The sequence below is a fragment of the Dasypus novemcinctus genome, chromosome 6 (genome assembly GCF_030445035.2).
Source record: "Dasypus novemcinctus isolate mDasNov1 chromosome 6, mDasNov1.1.hap2, whole genome shotgun sequence".
NCBI lineage: Eukaryota > Metazoa > Chordata > Mammalia > Cingulata > Dasypodidae > Dasypus > Dasypus novemcinctus.
This window is the reverse complement of record NC_080678.1, coordinates 90,043,371-90,049,370: the sequence shown is the minus strand read 5'-3', so window position 1 is coordinate 90,049,370 and position 6,000 is coordinate 90,043,371. Positions and strand designations below refer to the sequence as shown.

Sequence of the window (6,000 nt, the reverse complement as noted above, 5' to 3'; positions counted from 1 at the left end):
ACATATAAATGTGTTAAATTGTTTATAGGGCATTGTCATGGTGAGTGGAGATTCACACAATAACTGAAAGAATATAGAATTCCCATCGTGGGGAGCTCTGCCACACTCTCTAATGCAGCAGCAAGAATCCCCCAAGTACAGGTGTAATAACTAGTGAAGAAGGATGGTCCATTGACAGCCCTTGATATTGATGACTCTATTTATGAACTTTACTTTTGAAATTGAAACTTAGTTTAGTATTAGGGGGTACCTAAGAGTTACCTCCTGAGAGCCTCATTTTTCCTCAAATGCAACCTCTCTCTAAACCAAACAGCATATAAATACATTACCTTCCCCCCAGTGTGGGACATGACTCCCAGGGATGAGCCTCCCTGACACCCAGGGATTATTGCCAAGTACCAACTAGCAATGCAACTGGAGAAAGACCTTGACCAAAATGGGAAAAAGGTAAAGAGTTTACAGTGCTAAGAGACTTCAAAGTGAATTGGGAGGTCATTCCAGAGGTTATGCTTATGCATGCCTCAGCAGGATCTCAATGACTGCCAAAGTAAATATTACCTCAAATAGTAGAGCTCCTGTTTGTTTAGTGACTTTCCTGAACTAATTCTGTAAAGTCTATAGTCTTTGGGGTGTGTGGCCATTGAAGTCTCTGTTCAGTTAGCTTAGGGGTCAGCTGATGAGTAGAGAGGATAATTTAAAATGCCTTCAAACAATGTCCCCAAGTATTTGCTCAGTTATCTGTATGTGTGTGTATTGGTACCCACATTCAATGGTCCATCACTTTACAGCTCTTCCAGAGCCTCAATGTCAGTCATAGAAGAGAAGTTAGGACCTCTTCAGGTCTTTCCCGGCCATGGGCAGAGACCTGCACATGTGAGTGGCTTTCTGAATTCCAGGAAGAGGTTTGAGATTTTTGAAGCCCTCAATTGACATTTGGTTTCACGTTCTACTTTTAAGTTTTTGATCGGCCTTTCCTTTTCCTTTGATCAGCCCACCTCAGTTAGCTGCAATAGTAAACAATCTCTGATCTTTATTGACAAATGTCCTGTTCGCCCCAAAAAAATTCTCAGTGAGTGAGCTCTGAATCAAGTAAAATAAAAATGATCTTTGTTAGTGAGGGTATTCATGGAGCTACAAGAGAGTTCCACTGTTTATCGTTTTCAGGGAATTGCACTTTATGGGGAGCTCCAAACCTGTTCTGCCATCTCCAGTGCCTTCCAGGCTGCTGATTTTCAGAAGAACCATATTTGTCAGGCTGTTGGAATAGAGAGATGGGGATAAGGCAAGTTACAGTGCCCTAAAACTTATATTCATTCTGAGATTTTGCTATTTTTTCTTGAATAAATACTCCTTGGATTGTTGCAAATATTTGGTAAACTCCCAGAGTTTTGAAAAGTTCCTTTTGAAAAAAAGTGGCTGGCATTATCATTGCTTTTATGGAGGAGTGAATTTTTGGAGGTTCTTAGTCAGCCATTCTCTTCCTGGTAGAATTCTGAAGTTTCCTTTATGTAGCTATTACACATTTCTTAAGTTTAATACTGGATTATTCCTATTTTTGTTATTTGAAATATAACATTTCCTTTCACTATAGTTTCTAACTGGTTTTTGTATCCATATATGAAACTTGATATTTGCATGTTAATTTTATATCCATTCAACATGATGAATTATTATATTGGTTTTTATTATATTATATAATATAATTATATAATATTAATTTTTATTGGTGGTTGTTGTTGTTAGCACCATTGACTTAAAAATGAATTAAGGCATTAAATTCAAATAATGATAATTTTATCATTTTTATCCCCAATTTTATATCTTTTTCTTACTTAAAGGTATTTATTAATACCTCCAAAGCCATGTTAAGGTAGTGAGAATTACAGTATTGTATTTTTCCTAACTTAATGAAGATTTCTTTCAGTGTTCTACCGTTAAGCTTGATGCTGCCTTTTTTTTTTTCAGTCATCTGCATTGTTTTTAAACATGCAGACAAGTTGTTCCTTCTGCCTCGTTTGTCCTGAGCATGGTTTCATTAGAGGCAAATCCATCCTATGCCTTCCTTGTCCAGACTGATGTATCTTTTTCTTTTCTTTTCTTTTCTTTTCTTTTCTTTTCTTTTCTCTTTCTTTTTCTTCTTACTTTTCTTCTTTCTCTTTCTTTCTTTCCTTCTTTCTCTTTCTCTCTTTCTCTCTCTTTCTTTCATTTTTAAAAAATATTACATTCAAAAATATGAGGTCCCCACTTACCCCCACCCCCTCATCCCACCACTCCCCCCACAGCAACACTCTCCCCCATCATCATGACACATCCATTGCATTTGGTGAATTTGATCACAGTGATCATCTATGTCTCTTCACTGGAGAAGAGTGGCCAGGACTTCATCTTCTGGAGGGATACCTGAAACAGAGAAATATAGTACAGAAATAACAATAGCAATAGCAACATAGTGCATGTAGAAACAAATATCTGAATAAAGTATTAGCAAATACAATCCTAAGCACATCAAAGTAGTAAAATATAAATCCATGGGTCTTTGAGGATTTAATGGTCTTCCAATAAAATGGAATCTGATCATACGAGTTACCATCTTTAAATGTCAAAGAAGAAGAACCATATGATGATCTCAACAGATGCCAAAAAAATGTTGAAATATCAAAAGCTATTCTTGATTTACCAAATTAGAAAGATTCTTCTTTCACAGGTCCTTCCAAGGACAAAAAGAGTTTCTGGCCTTTCTCTCCTTTGTTGAACAAAGGGAGAATGCCTTTTCAATGAGCAAAAACATGTATCAAGCAACGTTTGTGCAGAGTTTCCTCTCTGACAAGCAGTTAAAGTTGCTTATTCCCACTTTCAGGTCCAAGTTGTTCCATTTCTTGGTAGCTTGTTTTCATGGTTGAACGTAATATTTTTCTGGGCTGTCAACTGTATAGCAATATCCAAAAGAAAGAAAGAGGACCACTTTCTCACACCTTATACAAAAATTAACTCAAAATAGATCAAGGACCTAATATAAAGTGACAACCATAAAAATCCTAGAAGAAAATGTAGAAAAACATCTTCAAAGTCTTGTGTTAGGCTATAGTTTCTTAAACCTTACACCCAAAGCACAAGCAACAAAAGAAAAAATAGATAAATGGGACCTCCTCAAAATTCAACACTTTTGCACCTTCAAGGACTTTGTCAAAGGGGCAAAAAGGCAGTTGATTCAATGGAAGAAAATATTTGGCAATCACATATCTGATAAGTATTTAATACCCATGATATATGAGGAGGTCACACAATTTGACAATAAAAAGATAAACTACCCAAATCAAAACTACAATGAGATATCATTTTACACCTATTAAACTGCCTACTATTAAAAATTGGAAGGACCTTCAATGCCTGGCTTGCTTCACTCAACATAAGGTCCTCAAGATTCATCTGTTATCCCATGTGTTTGTATTGTATTCCTTCTTACAGCTGAGTAGTATTCCATTGTACGTATATACCACATTTTGTTTATCCATTTATCTGTTCCTGTGCATTTGGGTTGATTCCAACTTTTGACAATAGTGAACAATGCTGCTATGAACATTGGTGTGCATATATCGGTTTTTGTCCTTGTTTTCAGTTCTTCTGGGTATATACCCAGGAGTGGAATTGCTGGATCATATGGTAAATCTATAGCTAGTTTTTTGAGGAACTGCCAAACTGCCCTCTAGAATGGCTGGATCCTGCATTCCCACAAGCAAAACTTTAAGTGTTGGAGAGGATGTGAAGAGATAGAAACACATCACTCTTGGAGGGAATGTAGAATGGTACAGCCACTGTTGAGGATTGTTTGGCAGTTCATAAGGTAGTTGAATAATGACTTGCCATGTGACCCAACAATACCATTACTAGGCATATGTCCAGAAATGAGAGCAGTGACATGAATAGACATCTGCACACTGATGTTCATAAAGGTGTTATCCACAAATGCCGAAAGTTGGAAATACCCAGGTATCCATCAACTGACGAATGGATAATTTGTGGTTTATACAAGTGGTGGAATATTATGCAATGGTAAGAAGAAGACAGCAAGTCATGAAGTGTATGACAACAGGACGAACCTGGAGGACTTTATGTTGAGTGAAGAAACCAAGCACAAAAGGACAAATAATGTATGATTGTGCTGTTATGAATTAAATATATTCTGTAAACTCATGGAGCTAATAATTAGAATATAGGCCACTGTATTAGTCAGCCAAAGGGGTGCTGATACAAAATACCAGAAATTGGTTGGTTTTTATAAAGGGTATTTATTTGGGATAGGAGCTTACAGATACCAAGCCATAAAGCATAAGCTACTTCCCTCACCAAAATCTATTTTCACGTGTTGGAGCAAGATGGCTGCCAATGTCTGTGAGTGTTCAAGCTTCCTGGGTGCCTCCCTTCCAGGGTCTTGCTTCTCTCTGGGTTCAAGGCTCCTCTCTTCCCAGGGCTTGCTTCTTCCTGGGCTCAGAGTTCCTCTCCTTGGGGATGGCTTCTCTTTCTTCCATGAGCTTACTTCCCAGGGCTCCAGCTTAAGGCTTCAGCAGCAAACTCCAACATCAAAAACCCTTGCATCAACTGCAGAGACAGTTATTGGACATTGTATGTCCTCCCATGGCCCACTGGGTGGAACGTAGGAGAGTGTGGGCTATGATGTGAACCATTGACCATGATGTGCAGTGGTGCTCAGAGATGTATTCACCAAATGCAATGAATGTCTCATGATGATGGAGGAGATTGTTGCTATGGGGGGAGGAGTGGGGTGAGGAGGGTGGGAGGTATATGGGGACCTCATATTTTTTAATGTAATATTAAATAAATAAATAAAGACAAAAAAAAACCTTGCATCAAAAGCTCCAACTCTGTCCTTTGCCATGCCTTTTATGTATGAGTTCCCACCCACCAGGGAGTCAGGACTTAATGCCTTAATGACGTGTCCCAATCAAAGCCTTAATCATAACTCAATCATGCTGAGGTACAGACCAGATTACAAACATAATCCAATTCTATTTTTGGAATTCATAACCATATCAAACCATTTCATTTCACCCTCTGAATTCCAAAAGACATTACAATATTTTAAAAAAACCTTAAATCAGTAACCATAAATTACTAAATCATATCACAATCAATTTAAAGAAATACAGTTTGTCTTGGGGCAAAGTCCTGTCTGCTATAGATCTCTGAAACTTACAAAACAATTTATCTGTTTCCAATACACAAATGAACTGACAAAGGATAAACATTTTCATTACAACAAGGAGAAATTAGGAGGGAAACATGAGTCATGCTTCCTTTACAGCTCAGTAAACCTGCAGGACATTCTCAATTCAATTTCAGTCTGAGAGTCATTCTTAAGACGATGGTTTCTTCTCCCTGGTGCCTTATGGGAACCAACCCTTTCCAAATGCTTGCCCAATGGCCATTTTTTTTGTTCCACCCTCTTCTAGCATCTGGGTGTTGACCAAGCTCCACATCTCACCCTCCAATAGTGTTGAGGTGATTGCCACACCTTACCCAATCTTTGGATTAGAATCTTAACTGCCCTAGTACTGTGACATGAAGACAAACATACCCCCTAACCTTTGACAAACCTTCTCTAATCCATGGGGACAGGTCTATCACTCTCAGACCTATGGGGTGCTGGCCTTAATTGCCCAAATCCTTGAGGAATGTGCTCCACCCTCTGTACCCTGGAGTGGCAAAACTCTCCCTAAACATTGGGTGGGAACATCCACCCTCTAACTGCTGGGACAAACTCACCCTCTCTGCACACATGGGTGGGGTTCCTCTCTTGTCCCAAGGTGATGTCTTAATTCCAGATCTTAGCTTCCATGGTTTTCCTCTTAAAGCTGCTTCTCCTTCCATCTTTCCTTTCCATGTCCCTTTTAGTACAAGCTGGCAGTGGCTTTGTTCATACAGCTCTCTCAAAATTGGTTTAGCATGCATGAATCAGGGGACCAAACCATCAGACAGTAAGAC

General features: G+C 38.5%; 1 protein-coding gene across 1 annotated transcript in view; it reads right to left on the bottom strand.

Moving 5' to 3' along the window:
• Positions 1 to 2,294: 2,294 nt before the first annotated feature.
• Positions 2,295 to 6,000, bottom strand: part of LOC131278761 (endogenous retrovirus group K member 6 Gag polyprotein-like) — a 56,726-nt gene continuing 53,020 nt past the window's right edge. The window contains exon 2 of the transcript XR_011649066.1: positions 2,295 to 2,400. The gene's annotated coding sequence lies outside the window, so the exon portion shown is untranslated. The remainder of the gene's footprint in view (positions 2,401 to 6,000) is intronic.